Genomic DNA, 20,388 nt, shown 5'->3' with positions numbered 1-20,388 from the left:
ATGACATTTTTAAAACTCTTATCCTGTGTGAGTTTCCACACTTCTGGACTCACCGGTACCTGATTTTGGTTGGCTTTCCGTACCATTTTCTTGTATAGAAGTTTATGGTTTAATACTGTATCCACCTCTTTGCATTCCGGATGTTTCTTTCCCCATCCCACCATCCTCTGAAAATATTTTGGTCTAAACTCCGCCTTAGGTCCCTTATTTTCCCACCCTATCAAAAAACGATATGGTATCGCCAACCAAAACCATAGCAATATTTGACATTTATGCACATAAGTCTGTTTCAATAATGTACACACATTTGTATAAAACATTGTATCTAACTTCAACGGGACATTTGGTACCCCCTTCCCACCATCTTCTATTTCTTGATACATTTGTAGTCTTTTTACATACTCGTAACCCCCCCATATGAATTTAAATATCCCCCTCATTATTTGTGCTCTATATATCTGTGGCATCGGGAACACGTAGGCCAAATGTAGTAATTTCGGCACTACCTCACTCTTTATAACCAAAACTTTCCCCGAGATTGATAATTTTCTTACTTTCCAAAGACCCAACTTCTTTTCCACCGCGTTCATCTTTTCTCTCCAATTACAAAGCTCATCGCCTTCCTTGTTTCCAAAAGAGATTCCTAAAATATCCATTGGACCTTCACACAAAGTAAAATCACAGATGTTATCTCTTCTACCCTCCCATATCCCCAAGTATTTATACTTTGTCTTCTCTTTATTTATCCTAGATCCCGTCGCTTTTTCATAAGCATTTAAAATTTCTATCACTTCCCTTAGACTATCATCATCTGCCAAATATAATATCGTGTCATCCGCGTATTGTGATATTTTTAAACATTCCCCCCGTGGCATCATTATCCCTTTCACTCTTTGGCTTTCCCTTATTGCACAGGCCAAAGGTTCAACATAAAGTACATAAAGCACAACAGATAATGGACATCCTTGTCTCAAACCCCTTGTTTGATACACCTTTTCTGTAAGAAATCCATTTAATTTTATTTTCGAGTTTATGCCCTTATATAAATTCTTTACCCATTCTATAAAGGTCCCTCCCAGCCCCATATACTCCATTGTCCTCCACAAAAATTCGTGATCTACCCTATCAAAGGCCTTTTGCTGATCCAAGCTCACACATATTGCTGCCAAGTTTCTATCCCTCACATATGTAAGTATATCTCTGTGTAATTGCATATTCCAGGTAATTTGCCTCCCCCGTACCCCACACGTTTGATCCTTCTCCACTATGTGCGACATTACTCCTGCAAGTCTATTTGCAAATATCCTACTCAAGATCTTATAATCCACACATAACATGGTTAACGGTCTATAGTTATCAAGTTGATGTGGGTTACCTTTCTTAAATAATACGGAAACCACACCCATCTTCATACTCTCTGTCATCGCCTCTCCCTCCATGATTTCCTTAAAAACTCCCACCAAATGTATCCCCACCACCCCCCAAAGGGTTTCGTAAAATTCCTTTGTTAAACCATCTATTCCCGGCACTTTATTTGCCTTCATTCCTTTTATTACTTTATATGCCTCCTCTATTGTCACTTCCCCCTCTAGCCTTTCTCTTTCTTCTCCCGTTAGTCTCTTCTTTATTTTCTTCAAGAAGAAATCCCCTTTCCCTCCCTCTAGATTTTCTTTGCTGAACAGCTCCTCATAATATTCCTTCGCCACCTTTAACATATCTTCTCTCCCTTCCGTCATTTTCCCATCCTTCTCCAATTTTGTTATGACTCCCCTTTTTTCCCTACTTTTCATCTTTTTGAAGAAAAAAGCGGAACATTTCTCGTTCTCCTCATACTCCTCCTGTTTTAATTTATATGTTTCAGCCCTTGCCTTCCTCTCGAGTAATTCTTCCTGTTTCGATCTTAAAATTTCTATTTTCTCGTCCTTATTTTTATTTTTTTCTTTTGTTTGTAGTGCGTAAGTATATTCTATTTCTTTTTGCAGCGTGCGGAATTCCTCATTCCTAGCTCTTGACCTTTCCGTACAATAATCCACTGTGAACTTTTTTATTTTATTTTTTACATCCTCCCACCAATCCAATTTATTCATGTATAACTTCTCCGTCTCTGCCCATAAGGGGAAGAGCTCTGCAAATTTTTTCTTATATTCTTTTTCCATAAGTACTTCATTATTTAGTTTCCAGTAACCTTTTCCATAGTCTGTTCCTTTTATCTCCACTTCCACCTCTACCATTTGATGATCCGTGAACAGTGCCGGTATTAGTTTTCCTTGCTTTATTTTGCACTTTTTGTCTACCAATATATAATCTAATCTACTTTCCACCCCTCTTGTATTCTTCCATGTGTGCCCCACTTGTTTCCCCTGTAGTGTAGCCATTGCATCTATCAAACCATATTTTTTTATGAAAGTCTTGAAGGGGAGGGAGGATTTTTCCTTCTCCAAAGTGCAGTTGAAATCCCCTCCCACCAGAATATTTTTTTTTTGTCATAAAACAGGTATCCATTTTTAAGAGTAGTTCTCTTCTCAACATTGGATCCACATGTGCGTACACGTTTATTATCCGGTTTTGCATTCCACTTTTTTCCACATCTACAACCATCACCCTTCCCTGTATTAACGTGTAACTTTCCTTTATCCTTATACTTTTGTTTCCACATAACACTCCGACCCCAGTCCCGTGTACCCCCCCTATACTCCAAGCCGATTCACCTCCTCTCCATTCCTCCGTAAAAAGGTCAATATCCCCCTCATCCTTTAGATGTACTTCTTGCAGTAGGCAAACATCAAAATTATAATGTAACAAAAATTCAAAAACCATTTTCCTCTTTCGGGCGTTTTTAAGCCCCCTTACATTTAAAGTAATTATTCGGAATTTTCCCATATCTTAACAACAAAACCAAATCATTACCAAACAAAACCATGGGAATACGTTTATAATTAAAGTCCGGAGGAAAAAATTAAATAACTGCATTAAGTAACCTAAGAAATCTTCTTTTATTCCGAAATCCCCATTTTTAACTCTCCATATTAACTTGCGCCAGCAAGTTTTTTATAAAGGAATCTTCCGACTTTTCTTCACTTTCGGCCTCTTCCCCCGTATCCCCATCACTAGTTAAGTCACTTAAAGGCGTGTGCATACATTCAGTCTGTGTACCTCTCAGAACATGTCCCTCCACATTTTCCACCTCCTCGGTCCGTTCCTCTCTGTCCTCTCTACTTTTCATTTTAGTCTCTTCTGAAGAAGCGCCCGAGCTCACCTTTCTCCGCCTCTTAGCTGATTTTCTCCGAGGCTTCGCTACTACTTCCCACACCTGTCCGTCCTCCCCTTGTTTCTCTCTCTCGGCATCCAGTTCGCGTGGATTTCCTCCCTCCTCCTTTCTCTGCTCTGCTCCACCTTCCTTGCTCCCATCTCTCTCCTCGTTAGTCTGATCTTCGGCAGCCGTTGGCGCCTCCTGTGCTCTCCTTTCAGTATCAGTTTCTGTGTCCGTTTTTCTATGATATCCGTCTTTAGTTCCAGATTTTGCCGCTTCAGAATATGACCTTGGCCTAGTACAGTCTCTTGCCATGTGCGTCTCCGAATCACACAAGTGACATTTTCTAGGCTCCTTGCAGTCTTTTGTTATATGGCCTATCTTTCCGCAACTCCTGCACCTCATTTGTTCGCAACTGTCCGCATTGTGTCCGGTATTACCACATTTTCTGCACGCTTGGGGCTGCCCGGCATACACTAGGAAGCCCCTATCCGCTCCAATAGAGAACACCGCGGGCGGGTGGCAATACCCGTCTTCGGTGGCCATATCCACATTTAATTTGACTCGAAATTGTCTTTTTCCGGTCCATAGGCCTAAGCCATCCTTTATTTTCCGCACTCCTGGTAGTACTGTAACGTACCTTCCCAAGAAATACTTAATAGTCTCTTCAGAAACCCATGGGTTGTACATATGAACAGTTAGGATCCTATAATCATTTCTGTACATAGGGGTTACCATGTATTTTCTCAATTCTTCGTTTTCTTCTCCAATACACTTCCTTCTCACCTCCTCCGCGCATTCTCCCGTGCAAAAGGTTACATCGTAATGTTTACTTGCCGTGCTCTGCTGAAGGCAGTAGATTTCCTCAGGCTGTATCTTTAAAGCCTCGTATAGGATCCTCCGTCCAAAATTAATTCTGTCATGGATTTCCTCATCTTTCTCCATCAGCTCGAATCTCAAAGTATTTCTTGTACCTTGCATCCATGCATTCCTCTCATGGAAGTTGGCCGATGATGCCGCCATCCTGCATTGCTTCTCGCCTTATCACTGATAAGAACAGATTTTTTTTTTTTTTTACTTCTTTTATTTTCTTTCCACAACAATTCAAAAAAACTTTTTCCATTTCCGTTACAAAGACATATTTACATTTCATTTCTTTCCCACATTCATTCATCGCAAACCAATCATTTTCATATAACATATTCATATAACTTATTGCTTTTCATTGCTCCTTTTCCCTTTCTCCCTTCCTTACTCTTTACCTACCACCACTTTTTAGGTGCCTTCGCAGTAAAGAAGGAAGGGAAATCTTTCCATCTATCCTTGATCGTGTCTATTCCCCATTTTTGTAGTTCATGCCAGTATGTCTTTTCAAATTCCCTCTCTACAGCTTTAGTCGTACCTATTTCCCCCTCTTTATATCCTCCCGTTATACAACTCTGTCTTGCCTTCCACAATTTCATTTTTACAATTGTTAACAACATACAACGTATTTTGTATCTCTCTTTTTCTATACTGTTAGCCCTGAAAAGGGTAATCTCTTCATAAGTCACCGTGCCCAAACCTTTATACTTCCCCTTTACCCTTTCCCATACCTTTTTTGCGTATTCGCATCCCCAAAGTACGTGTTCTATTGTTTCCTCTTCTACGCAGTTGTCCCTCGGACACTTTTTCTGTTTTCCCAAGTTATGTGCATACATAATGATCCTCACGGGTAACCTTTTGTGTAAATGCATCCAATTAAAATCCTTCAAAACATTTTTAAAGGTCTTATCCTGTGCACATTTCCACACTTCTGGACTCACCGGTACCTGGTTATAATTAGCTTTCCATACCATTTTCTTATATAAAAGTTTATGGTTTAGTACGGTATCCACCTCTTTACATTCAGCGTGTTTCTTTCCCCATCCCAGCATCCTCTGAAAATATTTTGGTCTAGTTTCCGCTTTTGGTCCCTTATTTTCCCACCCTATCAAAAAACGGTATGGAATCGCTAACCAAAACCATAACAATATTTGACATTTATGGACATAGTTCTGTTTCAATAGCTTGCATACATTTGCATAAAACATTGTATCTAACTTCAAAGGGACATTTGGTACCCCTTTCCCACCATCTTCAATTTCTTGATACATTTGCGTTCTTTTGACATACTCATAACCCCCCCAAATAAATTTAAATATCGCTCTGGTTATTTGCGCTCTGTAGATCTGAGGCATCGGAAACACATAGGCCAGATGTAATAGCTTCGGCACCACCTCACTCTTTATAATCAGAACCTTCCCCGTAATTGTTAATTTCCTTGCTTTCCAAAGGCCCAGCTTCTTTTCTACCGCACTTAACCTTTTTTTCCAATTGCTAAGCTCATCTCCTTCCTTATTTCCAAAGGAGATTCCTAAAATATTCATTGGGCCTTGGCACAAAGTAAAATCACAGATATTATCTCTTCTACCCTCCCATGTCCCCAAATATTTATACATCGACTTCTCTTTATTTATCTTTGATCCAGTCGCTTTTTCATAAATATCTAAAATTTCTATCGCACCCTTTAAACTATCATCATCTGCCAGATATAATACTGTATCGTCCGCATACTGCGATATCTTTAAAACTTCCCCCCGCGGCATCGGAATCCCTTTTACTCTCTGGCTTTCCCTTATTGCGCAAGCCAAAGGTTCAACATACAGTACATAAAGAACAACAGATAATGGACATCCTTGCCTCAAACCCTTTGTTTGATACACTTTTTCTGTAAGGAATCCATTTACTTTTATTTTCAGACTTATGCCGTTGTATAAATTTTTTACCCATTTTTTAAATTTCTCTCCCAAACCCATATACTGCATTACCCTCCACAAAAAATCATAATCTACCCTATCAAAGGCCTTTTGTTGATCTAGGCTCACACATAGTGCTGGCAAATTTCTATCTCTAACATATGTGAGTATGTCTCTGTGTAGTTGCACGTTCCAAGACATTTGCCTCCCCCTGACCCCACACGTCTGATCCTTCTCCACTATTTGCATCATTACTCCCGCGAGTCTATTTGCCAATATCCTACTCAGGATCTTATAATCCACACATAGCATAGTTAACGGTCTATAATTATCAAGTTGTTGTGGGTTACCTTTCTTGAATAGAATAGAAACCACACCCATCTTCATACTCTCTGTCATCTCCTTTCCCTCCATGATTTCCTTAAAAACTCCCAACAAATGTATCCCCACCATTCCCCAGAAAGTTTCGTAAAATTCCTTTGTTAATCCATCTATCCCTGGCACTTTGTTTGCCTTCATTCCTTTTAATACTTTATATGCCTCCCCTATTGTAACTTCCCCTTCTAAACTGTCGCTTTCTTCTCCCGTTAATCTCTTTTTTATTTTCTTTAAGAAAAAATCCCCTTTTTCTCCCTCTAATTTTTCTTTTCTAAACAAGACCTCATAATACTCCTTCGCCATTTTAAGCATATTTTCCTTTCCTTCTATCATTTTCCCATCCTTCTCTAATTTTATTATAACTCCCTTTTTTTCCTTACTTTTCATCTTTTTAAAGAAAAAGGCCGAACATTTCTCGTTCTCCTCATACTCCTCCTGCTTTATCTTATATGTTTCGGCCCTTGCCTTCCTTTCAAGTAGTTCTTCCTGCTTCAATCTTAAACTTTCCATTTTCTCGTCCATGTTTTTGTTGTTTCCTTTTTCATTTTGTAGTGTATAAGTATATTCTATTTCTTTTTGCAATATACGAAATTCCTCTTTCCTTACGCTGGACCTTTCCGTACAATAATCCACCGTGAACTTTTTTATTTTGTTTTTTACATCCTCCCACCAATCCAATTTATTTTTATATAAGCTTTCCATCTCCTCCCATAAAGGGAAGAGCTCTGCAAACCTTTCCTTATATTCTTTTTCCATAAGTACTTCGTTATTCAGTTTCCAGTATCCTTTTCCATAATCTATTCCTTCTATCTCCAAATCCACCACTATCATTTGATGATCTGTGAACAAAGCCGGTATTATTTTCCCTTGTTTTATTTTACACTTTTTCTCTATCAAGATGTAATCTAATCTACTTTCCATTCCTCTTGTATTCTTCCATGTGTACCCCACTCTTTTCCCTTGTAGTGTGGCCATTACATCTATTAAACCGTATTTTTTTATAAAGGTCTTAAAGGGGAGCGAAGTTTTTATTTTCTCCAGTGAACAGTTGAAATCCCCTCCCACAAAAATATTTTTCCTTGTCATAAAACAAGTGTCCATTTTTGAAAGAAGTTCTCTTCTTAATTTGGGATCCACATATGCATACACATTTATTATACGGTTTTGTGTCCCACTTTTTTCCACATCTACAACCATAACCCTTCCCTGTATTAAAGTATAACTGTCCTTTATTCGTATACTTTTATTTCCACATAACACTCCTACCCCAGTCCCATGTACTCCCCCGATACTCCAGACCGATTCACCTCCTCTCCATTCCTTCGTAAAGAGATCAACATCCCCCTCATCTTTTAAATGTACTTCCTGCAACAAGCAGGCATCAAATTTATAATACAACAAAAATTCATAAACCATTTTTCTTTTCCGAGCATTCCTAAGTCCCCTTACATTTAATGTTATTATTCGAAAGTTTCCCATGTCTTAAAACATAAATCAAATAAAAAAAAAAAGGGGGTCTCAAAAACAAAACCAAAACAAATCAAAACCATAGGAGTTTTATTTCAGTATCCCCATTTTTAACTCTTCATATTAACCTGCGCCAATAAGTTCTTAATAAAGGAATCTTCCGATTTTTCTTCGCTTTCAGCCTCTTCCCCCGTATCCCCATCACTAGTGAAGTCACTTAAGGGGGTATGCATGCATTCAGTCTGTGTACCCCTCAAAACATGTCCCTCCGTATTTTCCACCTGCTCGATCCGTTCCTCCCTATCCTCTTTATTTTCCGTTTTTGTCTCTTCTGGAGAAGCACCTGAGCTCACCTTTCTCCGCCTCTTTGCTGATTTTCTCCGCGGCTTCGCTACTACTGCCCACACCTGTCCGTCCTCTGCTTGTTTCTCTCTCTCGGCGTCCGATTCACGTAATGTTCCTTCCTCCTTATTCCTCTGCTCTACTCCGCCTTCCTTGCTCCCAGCTCTCTCCTCGTTAAGGTGATCTTCGGCAGCCGTTGACGCCTCCTGATAAGAACAGATTTTTTTTTTTTTTTTTTTCCTTTTTTATTTTTACTTACAACACCATCTTACATTTCCATTTGCTCAACATTCCATTGAATACTTTTCATATTTCACAAAAACATCTTTTACATCATTCATAATAATCCTTCCACCTGTCCTTAATCGTGTCTATTCCCCATCTTTGTAATTCATGCCGATATATCCCCTCAAATTCCCTCTCTATATCCTTTATTGTTCCCATCTCTTTCCATTCATACCCCCCCCTTATATACCCCTGTCTTGCCCTCCATATCTTAAGTTTTGTAATTGATAACAACATACAACGTATTTTATTTTCCTCCTTTTTATCCTTAGGCCTAAGATAAGTTATTTCCTCATATGTCAAAGCCTCTAGTCCCTTATACCTCCTCTTCATTCCAGCCCATACCTTTTTTGCATATTTGCACCCCCATAGGACATGTTCAATCGTTTCTTCCTCTGTGCAATTATCCCTCGGACATTCTTTTAACTTCCCCAAATTATGTGCATACATCGTAGTCCTTACAGGTAATTTCCTATGTAGGTGCATCCAATTAAAAATTTTTTTATCTTGCATTTTACATCCTCCCACCAATCCCCTTTTTTTCCATAAAGTTCTTTTACTTTCACCCATAAAGAGAAGATCTCTAGAAACTGATAAGAACAGATACTACACTTGATCTTAGCCAAAAGGCCGAGAAGCGATGGCCTCCCGCAGGTTCCTGGCTGAGCCGCCTTCTCGGGACACTTCTCGCCTGTGACGGAGCGCTCTTTTACTTGGCTCACAGGGAGGGAGCCGCTTCAAATCTCCGCCCACCTACAGTACCTCAGAGGCCTGCGGAGCTTCCTGGAACTGTGCGTGTAGCTGAGATATAATATACTGAGTGTGAACATTCTCAAAACTGTATTGTATATAGTTTATTTATTTTTTATTGTGTAAATTTAATTTATGTAAAACTAAGGTTCCACGTGTCACTGTTGAAGTGGGGCATTAATCAGTGTGACGCCACTTGTAAACATGTTGCGTGTGTGGGGTTTCCCAGCCAGAGCTGCATGGACTCCACACTGGTGAGGCACACTTTCTGTAGCTCCTCTCCCTGTACTAAATTATACATTTAAATTTGGTGTATTTTTCTTTGCTAAGTATTAGTTCTCATGGCTAAAAGCTCCCAAAGTGTTTTTGATTGCTTTGAACGAGAAAAATAGTAATTGGAACTGCGTTTTATCTGTTACACCATCCGTTTATGTGGTCCTTACTTGTGCTAAACAGGGATGAGGAGAGGCCTGCTGTTGCTGTGTGACACTGATTTTGCTGCTGCACTTTGTCTTCTAGGTATGTGTAAATGTATAGGTTATGTTTTATGTGTATAATGAGTTCATCACCTGAGGCTGCACACTGCATAGTATTTTCAGCCATGTTGAGAAAAGTTAAAGTTGTTTGAATATGTATTGTGTAATTGATCCATCTTAGTGGGGATTTAAATATTACAAGTTATTATTAGTGGCTTCATATTTGTCTCTGTTTTACCCCACTATAACATTTGACTTTAAAGTGGCTGTTGGGAGAATCGTTGTTTTGATAGATTGTATTTTCTTTTATATATTGTAAGCAGAGCTGCATGGACTCCACACTGGGATGAGGAGAGGCCTGCTGTTGCTGTGTGACACTGATTTTGCTGCTGCACTTTGTCTTTTAGAAATAAATCCAGTTTCCAGCCAGTCTGTGTCTGTCGTCACAACGCAGTCAACCATTTGAAATCTGCTACACGCGCGTTCTTCTATTTCTTCTTTTGAACAACGAGGAGAGGGGCCAGCCAGACGGCAGACCCTGCCAAAAATAGGTGCAACTCCTTAGCCTCACTCTCCACGGAAGTCTTTAGTAAAAGGCGAAAGACTTGTACGTTTTGAAGAGAAGCCAGAGTGTGTGTTTCTTTGGCCTCGCAGGAAGCCGCAGTGACTCCTCGTCCCGGCTTCCGGCGTCACGGTAGGCCCTGTTTGCTTGGCTGAAGGGGCAGATCTCAGGCCCCGCCTGCTCTGCTCCAGAGTTCCACTTTGACAGGAAAGGGGTGACTGGAGAGGATCACATATGTTACTGTAATACATCACATCCAATTTCAAAGGGATGTATGGGACATCCCTCCCACCTTTTGATATTGTCTGATACATAGTTGTTCTTTTACATATTCATACCCCCCCCCCCCCCCCCCCCCCCATATTAATTTAAAAATTCCCCGTGTTAGCACCTTCCTATGAGTCTGTGGCATTGGAAAGACATATGCCAAATGGAGTAGGGCAGGTAAGATGTCAGCTTTTACGGCCAAAACTTTGCCAGTTATAGTGAGCTTTCTTTTTGACCACATCCCCAATTTCTTTAAGATCTTCGCTATCTTCAAATCCCAGTTGTAATTTGCTGGATTTCCAAAATCAATGCCCAGGACCTGCATGGACCCTTCACACAAAGAAAGCCCGCAAAGCGTCTGTCTCCTACCTGCCCATCGTCCCAAAAATTTATATTTTGATTTCTCCTCATTGACCTTTGACCCCGCAGCGCTCTCAAAGGTCTGTATTGTTCGTATCATCTCCCTCACACTTCCATCGTCTTCCAAGTAAAGAACTGTGTCGTCAGCGTACTGGGAGATCTTCAACACCTCCCCCCTGGCAAGGGCACTCCTCTAATTTTCTCGTTTCCTCTTATTGCACATGCTAGAGGTTCTACATATATAACATAGAGTAGGGCGGACAGGGGGCAACCCTGCCGTAGCCCTCTCGTTTGTTGTACTTCCTCTGTTAAGTGTCCATTTATCTTTATCTTGCAAATTATGTCAGTATACATCATACTTATCCAATTCAAAAATTTACCTCCTATATCAAAATTTCTCATCACCCTCCATAAGAAATCATGATTGACCCTATCAAAAGCTTTTTCCTGATCAAGTGTTACGCATATTGTTGTCAAGTTCCTCTCTTCGATGTATGTAAGCACATCTCTATGTAATTGTAAGTTCCAACCAATCTGCCTGCCCTTTACCCCGCATGTCTGGTCTGCATTAATAATAGCAGGCAAGACTCGTGCCAGGCGTCTTGCTAGAGTTCGACTCAAAATTTTGTAGTCCACGCAGACCATTGAAAGAGGCCTATAATTTGAAAGCACAGCAGGTGAGCCTTTCTTATGTAGAAAACTTATCACACCCGTCCTCATACTCTTTGGCATTCTACCCGTTTCACACATTTCTTCAAATACCTCCAACAAGTGGTCTCCGATGAGATCCCAAAAGGTGATGTAAAACTCCTTTGTGAGTCCATCTATCCCAGGTACCTTGTTATTCTTCATTGTCTTTATCGCCTCGTATAGTTCGTGGTTTGTTATGCTCCTTTCCAAAAGCTTCCTTGCGTCCTCTGGTAACCTCTCTTTCAGAAAACCTAAAACCATTTCTTGAGCCCCTCTATCTACTTCTTCCACACCAAACAATGAACTGTAGTACTCCTCTACCATCTTCAAAATATTATCCCGTCCAGTAACCGATTTCCCTTCCCTTTCCAGTTCCATAATTGCCCCTTTTTCCTCTTTCTTTTTCATTTGAGCAAAAAAATAGGCCGAGCACTTCTCCTGTTGCATATACTCCTCCTGCATAAATTTAAACATTCTTGTTTTCGCCCTCTCCTGAAACAAAACCTCCTGTTCCTTTAATAATATATTCAGTTCCTCGCTATCTTCCCAGTTTTTTTCCTTATTTCTCTGAGCTTCTATCCCTGCACTTTCGCCGCTTGCGGCTGCTTTCTGGCTCTTGGTTTGGCCGACCTTACTTTGTTTGGCTTTCTTGCTTTTGCACAAAGTCAGCAAAGGGGGCACCGTTCCCGGAGGCGCTGCAATACCGGGTCGATGCGTGGAGCGAACGGAGCGAGCCCCTTATTCGGCTCCCTGTTCTAAAAATGCGTTTAATACGTTGCCCCCAAATCGGGGGCGTATCAGATATTAAACTGATAAGAACAGATACTTAGCCAAAAGGCCGAGAAGCGATGGCCTCCCGCAGGTTCCTGGCTGAGCCGCCTTCTCGGGACACTTCTCGCTTGTGACGGTGCGCTCTTTCACTTGGCTCACAGGGAGGGAGCCGCTTCAAATCTCCGCCCACCTACAGTACCTCAGAGGCCTGCGGAGCTTCCTGGAACTGTGCGTGTAGCTGAGATATAATATACTGAGTGTGAACATTCTCAAAACTGTATTGTATATAGTTTATTTATTTTTTATTGTGTAAATTTAATTTATGTAAAACTAAGGTTCCACGTGTCACTGTTGAAGTGGGGCATTAATCAGTGTGACGCCACTTGTAAACATGTTGCGTGTGTGGGGTTTCCCAGCCAGAGCTGCATGGACTCCACACTGGTGAGGCACACTTTCTGTAGCTCCTCTCCCTGTACTAAATTATACATTTAAATTTGGTGTATTTTTCTTTGCTAAGTATTAGTTCTCATGGCTAAAAGCTCCCAAAGTGTTTTTGATTGCTTTGAACGAGAAAAATAGTAATTGGAACTGCGTTTTATCTGTTACACCATCCGTTTATGTGGTCCTTACTTGTGCTAAACAGGGATGAGGAGAGGCCTGCTGTTGCTGTGTGACACTGATTTTGCTGCTGCACTTTGTCTTCTAGGTATGTGTAAATGTATAGGTTATGTTTTATGTGTATAATGAGTTCATCACCTGAGGCTGCACACTGCATAGTATTTTCAGCCATGTTGAGAAAAGTTAAAGTTGTTTGAATATGTATTGTGTAATTGATCCATCTTAGTGGGGATTTAAATATTACAAGTTATTATTAGTGGCTTCATATTTGTCTCTGTTTTACCCCACTATAACATTTGACTTTAAAGTGGCTGTTGGGAGAATCGTTGTTTTGATAGATTGTATTTTCTTTTATATATTGTAAGCAGAGCTGCATGGACTCCACACTGGGATGAGGAGAGGCCTGCTGCTGCACTTTGTCTTTTAGAAATAAATCCAGTTTCCAGCCAGTCTGTGTCTGTCGTCACAACGCAGTCAACCATTTGAAATCTGCTACACGCGCGTTCTTCTATTTCTTCTTTTGAACAACGAGGAGAGGGGCCAGCCAGACGGCAGACCCTGCCAAAAATAGGTGCAACTCCTTAGCCTCACTCTCCACGGAAGTCTTTAGTAAAAGGCGAAAGACTTGTACGTTTTGAAGAGAAGCCAGAGTGTGTGTTTCTTTGGCCTCGCAGGAAGCCGCAGTGACTCCTCGTCCCGGCTTCCGGCGTCACGGTAGGCCCTGTTTGCTTGGCTGAAGGGGCAGATCTCAGGCCCCGCCTGCTCTGCTCCAGAGTTCCACTTTGACAGGAAAGGGGTGACTGGAGAGGATCACATATGTTACTGTAATACATCACATCCAATTTCAAAGGGATGTATGGGACATCCCTCCCACCTTTTGATATTGTCTGATACATAGTTGTTCTTTTACATATTCATACCCCCCCCCCCCGATATTAATTTAAAAATTCCCCGTGTTAGCACCTTCCTATGAGTCTGTGGCATTGGAAAGACATATGCCAAATGGAGTAGGGCAGGTAAGATGTCAGCTTTTACGGCCAAAACTTTGCCAGTTATAGTGATCTTTCTTTTTGACCACATCCCCAATTTCTTTAAGATCTTCGCTATCTTCAAATCCCAGTTGTAATTTGCTGGATTTCCAAAATCAATGCCCAGGACCTGCATGGACCCTTCACACAAAGAAAGCCCGCAAAGCGTCTGTCTCCTACCTGCCCATCGTCCCAAAAATTTATATTTTGATTTCTCCTCATTGACCTTTGACCCCGCAGCGCTCTCAAAGGTCTGTATTGTTCGTATCATCTCCCTCACACTTCCATCATCTTCCAAGTAAAGAACTGTGTCGTCAGCGTACTGGGAGATCTTCAACACCTCCCCCCTGGCAAGGGCACTCCTCTAATTTTCTCGTTTCCTCTTATTGCACATGCTAGAGGTTCTACATATATAACATAGAGTAGGGCGGACAGGGGGCAACCCTGCCGTAGCCCTCTCGTTTGTTGTACTTCCTCTGTTAAGTGTCCATTTATCTTTATCTTGCAGATTATGTCAGTATACATCATACTTATCCAATTCAAAAATTTACCTCCTATATCAAAATTTCTCATCACCCTCCATAAGAAATCATGATTGACCCTATCAAAAGCTTTTTCCTGATCAAGTGTTACGCATATTGTTGTCAAGTTCCTCTCTTCGATGTATGTAAGCACATCTCTATGTAATTGTAAGTTCCAACCAATCTGCCTGCCCTTTACCCCGCATGTCTGGTCTGCATTAATAATAGCAGGCAAGACTCGTGCCAGGCGTCTTGCTAGAGTTCAACTCAAAATTTTGTAGTCCACGCAGACCATTGAAAGAGGCCTATAATTTGAAAGCACAGCAGGTGAGCCTTTCTTATGTAGAAAACTTATCACACCCGTCCTCATACTCTTTGGCATTCTACCCGTTTCACACATTTCTTCAAATACCTCCAACAAGTGGTCTCCGATGAGATCCCAAAAGGTGATGTAAAACTCCTTTGTGAGTCCATCTATCCCAGGTACCTTGTTATTCTTCATTGTCTTTATCGCCTCGTATAGTTCGTGGTTTGTTATGCTCCTTTCCAAAAGCTTCCTTGCGTCCTCTGGTAACCTCTCTTTCAGAAAACCTAAAACCATTTCTTGAGCCCCTCTATCTACTTCTTCCACACCAAACAATGAACTGTAGTACTCCTCTACCATCTTCAAAATATTATCCCGTCCAGTAACCGATTTCCCTTCCCTTTCCAGTTCCATAATTGCCCCTTTTTCCTCTTTCTTTTTCATTTGAGCAAAAAAATAGGCCGAGCACTTCTCCTGTTGCATATACTCCTCCTGCATAAATTTAAACATTCTTGTTTTCGCCCTCTCCTGAAACAAAACCTCCTGTTCCTTTAATAATATATTCAGTTCCTCGCTATCTTCCCAGTTTTTTTCCTTATTTCTCTGAGCTTCTATCCCTGCACTTTCGCCGCTTGCGGCTGCTTTCTGGCTCTTGGTTTGGCCGACCTTACTTTGTTTGGCTTTCTTGCTTTTGCACAAAGTCAGCAAAGGGGGCACCGTTCCCGGAGGCGCTGCAATACCGGGTGGATGCGTGGAGCGAACGGAGCGAGCCCCTTATTCGGCTCCCTGTTCTAAAAATGCGTTTAATACGTTGCCCCCAAATCGGGGGCATATCAGATATTAAACTGATAAGACCAGATACTTAGCCAAAAGGCCGAGAAGCGATGGCCTCCCGCAGGTTCCTGGCTGAGCCGCCTTCTCGGGACACTTCTCGCTTGTGACGGTGCGCTCTTTCACTTGGCTCACAGGGAGGGAGCCGCTTCAAATCTCCGCCCACCTACAGTACCTCAGAGGCCTGCGGAGCTTCCTGGAACTGTGCGTGTAGCTGAGATATAATATACTGAGTGTGAACATTCTCAAAACTGTATTGTATATAGTTTATTTATTTTTTATTGTGTAAATTTAATTTATGTAAAACTAAGGTTCCACGTGTCACTGTTGAAGTGGGGCATTAATCAGTGTGACGCCACTTGTAAACATGTTGCGTGTGTGGGGTTTCCCAGCCAGAGCTGCATGGACTCCACACTGGTGAGGCACACTTTCTGTAGCTCCTCTCCCTGTACTAAATTATACATTTAAATTTGGTGTATTTTTCTTTGCTAAGTATTAGTTCTCATGGCTAAAAGCTCCCAAAGTGTTTTTGATTGCTTTGAACGAGAAAAATAGTAATTGGAACTGCGTTTTATCTGTTACACCATCCGTTTATGTGGTCCTTACTTGTGCTAAACAGGGATGAGGAGAGGCCTGCTGTTGCTGTGTGACACTGATTTTGCTGCTGCACTTTGTCTTCTAGGTATGTGTAAATGTATAGGTTATGTTTTATGTGTATAATGAGTTCATCACCTGAGGCTGCACACTGCATAGTATTTTCAGCCATGTTGAGAAAAGTTAAAGTTGTTTGAATATGTATTGTGTAATTGATCCATCTTAGTGGGGATTTAAATATTACAAGTTATTATTAGTGGCTTCATATTTGTCTCTGTTTTACCCCACTATAACATTTGACTTTAAAGTGGCTGTTGGGAGAATCGTTGTTTTGATAGATTGTATTTTCTTTTATATATTGTAAGCAGAGCTGCATGGACTCCACACTGGGATGAGGAGAGGCCTGCTGTTGCTGTGTGACACTGATTTTGCTGCTGCACTTTGTCTTTTAGAAATAAATCCAGTTTCCAGCCAGTCTGTGTCTGTCGTCACAACGCAGTCAACCATTTGAAATCTGCTACACGCGCGTTCTTCTATTTGTTCTTTTGAACAACGAGGAGAGGGGCCAGCCAGACGGCAGACCCTGCCAAAAATAGGTGCAACTCCTTAGCCTCACTCTCCACGGAAGTCTTTAGTAAAAGGCGAAAGACTTGTACGTTTTGAAGAGAAGCCAGAGTGTGTGTTTCTTTGGCCTCGCAGGAAGCCGCAGTGACTCCTCGTCCCGGCTTCCGGCGTCACGGTAGGCCCTGTTTGCTTGGCTGAAGGGGCAGATCTCAGGCCCCGCCTGCTCTGCTCCAGAGTTCCACTTTGACAGGAAAGGGGTGACTGGAGAGGAGCACATATGTTACTGTAATACATCACATCCAATTTCAAAGGGATGTATTGGACATCCCTCCCACCTTTTGATATTGTCTGATACATAGTTGTTCTTTTACATATTCATACCCCCCCCCCATATTAATTTAAAAATTCCCCGTGTTAGCACCTTCCTATGAGTCTGTGGCATTGGAAAGACATATGCCAAATGGAGTAGGGCAGGTAAGATGTCAGCTTTTACGGCCAAAACTTTGCCAGTTATAGTGAGCTTTCTTTTTGACCACATCCCCAATTTCTTTAAGATCTTCGCTATCTTCAAATCCCAGTTGTAATTTGCTGGATTTCCAAAATCAATGCCCAGGACCTGCATGGACCCTTCACACAAAGAAAGCCCGCAAAGCGTCTGTCTCCTACCTGCCCATCGTCCCAAAAATTTATATTTTGATTTCTCCTCATTGACCTTTGACCCCGCAGCGCTCTCAAAGGTCTGTATTGTTCGTATCATCTCCCTCACACTTCCATCGTCTTCCAAGTAAAGAACTGTGTCGTCAGCGTACTGGGAGATCTTCAACACCTCCCCCCTGGCAAGGGCACTCCTCTAATTTTCTCGTTTCCTCTTATTGCACATGCTAGAGGTTCTACATATATAACATAGAGTAGGGCGGACAGGGGGCAACCCTGCCGTAGCCCTCTCGTTTGTTGTACTTCCTCTGTTAAGTGTCCATTTATCTTTATCTTGCAGATTATGTCAGTATACATCATACTTATCCAATTCAAAAATTTACCTCCTATATCAAAATTTCTCATCACCCTCCATAAGAAATCATGATTGACCCTATCAAAAGCTTTTTCCTGATCAAGTGTTACGCATATTGTTGTCAAGTTCCTCTCTTCGATGTATGTAAGCACATCTCTATGTAATTGTAAGTTCCAACCAATCTGCCTGCCCTTTACCCCGCATGTCTGGTCTGCATTAATAATAGCAGGCAAGACTCGTGCCAGGCGTCTTGCTAGAGTTCAACTCAAAATTTTGTAGTCCACGCAGACCATTGAAAGAGGCCTATAATTTGAAAGCACAGCAGGTGAGCCTTTCTTATGTAGAAAACTTATCACACCCGTCCTCATACTCTTTGGCATTCTACCCGTTTCACACATTTCTTCAAATACCTCCAACAAGTGGTCTCCGATGAGATCCCAAAAGGTGATGTAAAACTCCTTTGTGAGTCCATCTATCCCAGGTACCTTGTTATTCTTCATTGTCTTTATCGCCTCGTATAGTTCGTGGTTTGTTATGCTCCTTTCCAAAAGCTTCCTTGCGTCCTCTGGTAACCTCTCTTTCAGAAAACCTAAAACCATTTCTTGAGCCCCTCTATCTACTTCTTCCACACCAAACAATGAACTGTAGTACTCCTCTACCATCTTCAAAATATTATCCCGTCCAGTAACCGATTTCCCTTCCCTTTCCAGTTCCATAATTGCCCCTTTTTCCTCTTTCTTTTTCATTTGAGCAAAAAAATAGGCCGAGCACTTCTCCTGTTGCATATACTCCTCCTGCATAAATTTAAACATTCTTGTTTTCGCCCTCTCCTGAAACAAAACCTCCTGTTCCTTTAATAATATATTCAGTTCCTCGCTATCTTCCCAGTTTTTTTCCTTATTTCTCTGAGCTTCTATCCCTGCACTTTCGCCGCTTGCGGCTGCTTTCTGGCTCTTGGTTTGGCCGACCTTACTTTGTTTGGCTTTCTTGCTTTTGCACAAAGTCAGCAAAGGGGGCACCGTTCCCGGAGGCGCTGCAATACCGGGTGGATGCGTGGAGCGAACGGAGCGAGCCCCTTATTCGGCTCCCTGTTCTAAAAATGCGTTTAATACGTTGCCCCCAAATCGGGGGCGTATCAGATATTAAACTGATAAGACCAGATACTTAGCCAAAAGGCCGAGAAGCGATGGCCTCCCGCAGGTTCCTGGCTGAGCCGCCTTCTCGGGACACTTCTCGCTTGTGACGGTGCGCTCTTTCACTTGGCTCACAGGGAGGGAGCCGCTTCAAATCTCCGCCCACCTACAGTACCTCAGAGGCCTGCGGAGCTTCCTGGAACTGTGCGTGTAGCTGAGATATAATATACTGAGTGTGAACATTCTCAAAACTGTATTGTATATAGTTTATTTATTTTTTATTGTGTAAATTTAATTTATGTAAAACTAAGGTTCCACGTGTCACTGTTGAAGTGGGGCATTAATCAGTGTGACGCCACTTGTAAACATGTTGCGTGTGTGGGGTTTCCCAGCCAGAGCTGCATGGACTCCACACTGGTGAGGCACACTTTCTGTAGCTCCTCTCCCTGTACTAAATTATACATTTAAATTTGGTGTATTTTTCTTTGCTAAGTATTAGTTCTCATGGCTAAAAGCTCCCAAAGTGTTTTTGATTGCTTTGAACGAGAAAAATAGTAATTGGAACTGCGTTTTATCTGTTACACCATCCGTTTATGTGGTCCTTACTTGTGCTAAACAGGGATGAGGAGAGGCCTGCTGTTGCTGTGTGACACTGATTTTGCTGCTGCACTTTGTCTTCTAGGTATGTGTAAATGTATAGGTTATGTTTTATGTGTATAATGAGTTCATCACCTGAGGCTGCACACTGCATAGTATTTTCAGCCATGTTGAGAAAAGTTAAAGTTGTTTGAATATGTATTGTGTAATTGATCCATCTTAGTGGGGATTTAAATATTACAAGTTATTATTAGTGGCTTCATATTTGTCTCTGTTTTACCCCACTATAACATTTGACTTTAAAGTGGCTGTTGGGAGAATCGTTGTTTTGATAGATTGTATTTTCTTTTATATATTGTAAGCAGAGCTGCATGGACTCCACACTGGGATGAGGAGAGGCCTGCTGTTGCTGTGTGACACTGATTTTGCTGCTGCACTTTGTCTTTTAGAAATAAATCCAGTTTCCAGCCAGTCTGTGTCTGTCGTCACAACGCAGTCAACCATTTGAAATCTGCTACACGCGCGTTCTTCTATTTGTTCTTTTGAACAACGAGGAGAGGGGCCAGCCAGACGGCAGACCCTGCCAAAAATAGGTGCAACTCCTTAGCCTCACTCTCCACGGAAGTCTTTAGTAAAAGGCGAAAGACTTGTACGTTTTGAAGAGAAGCCAGAGTGTGTGTTTCTTTGGCCTCGCAGGAAGCCGCAGTGACTCCTCGTCCCGGCTTCCGGCGTCACGGTAGGCCCTGTTTGCTTGGCTGAAGGGGCAGATCTCAGGCCCCGCCTGCTCTGCTCCAGAGTTCCACTTTGACAGGAA

The 20,388-nt window shown here is 41.7% G+C and overlaps 4 non-coding genes and 4 pseudogenes across 4 annotated transcripts; all 8 read right to left on the bottom strand.

Moving 5' to 3' along the window:
• Positions 1 to 9,044: 9,044 nt before the first annotated feature.
• LOC146618447 (U2 spliceosomal RNA) lies at positions 9,045 to 9,141 on the bottom strand (annotated as a pseudogene).
• Positions 9,142 to 10,246: 1,105 nt separating this feature from the next.
• Positions 10,247 to 10,359, bottom strand: LOC146618446 (U5 spliceosomal RNA). Its single transcript, XR_014906841.1, has one exon. It is a non-coding gene; the product is annotated as a U5 spliceosomal RNA (small nuclear RNA).
• Positions 10,360 to 12,274: 1,915 nt separating this feature from the next.
• On the bottom strand, positions 12,275 to 12,454 carry LOC146618445 (U2 spliceosomal RNA; annotated as a pseudogene).
• Positions 12,455 to 13,534: 1,080 nt separating this feature from the next.
• LOC146618444 (U5 spliceosomal RNA) lies at positions 13,535 to 13,647 on the bottom strand. Its single transcript, XR_014906840.1, has one exon. It is a non-coding gene; the product is annotated as a U5 spliceosomal RNA (small nuclear RNA).
• Positions 13,648 to 15,552: 1,905 nt separating this feature from the next.
• LOC146618443 (U2 spliceosomal RNA) lies at positions 15,553 to 15,732 on the bottom strand (annotated as a pseudogene).
• A 1,105-nt stretch (positions 15,733 to 16,837) lies between these two features.
• Positions 16,838 to 16,950, bottom strand: LOC146618442 (U5 spliceosomal RNA). The gene has a single exon (XR_014906839.1). It is a non-coding gene; the product is annotated as a U5 spliceosomal RNA (small nuclear RNA).
• A 1,902-nt stretch (positions 16,951 to 18,852) lies between these two features.
• LOC146618441 (U2 spliceosomal RNA) lies at positions 18,853 to 19,032 on the bottom strand (annotated as a pseudogene).
• A 1,105-nt stretch (positions 19,033 to 20,137) lies between these two features.
• Positions 20,138 to 20,250, bottom strand: LOC146618440 (U5 spliceosomal RNA). The gene has a single exon (XR_014906838.1). It is a non-coding gene; the product is annotated as a U5 spliceosomal RNA (small nuclear RNA).
• Between the last annotated feature and the right edge of the window lie 138 nt (positions 20,251 to 20,388).

The sequence above is a fragment of the Diplotaxodon limnothrissa genome, linkage group LG14 (genome assembly GCF_057381915.1).
Source record: "Diplotaxodon limnothrissa isolate DT_005_m linkage group LG14, D_limnothrissa_male_GT1.1, whole genome shotgun sequence".
In the NCBI taxonomy this organism is placed as follows: domain Eukaryota; kingdom Metazoa; phylum Chordata; class Actinopteri; order Cichliformes; family Cichlidae; genus Diplotaxodon; species Diplotaxodon limnothrissa.
Note: the sequence above shows the minus strand (reverse complement) of the source record. Positions and strands in the feature narration are given on the sequence as shown.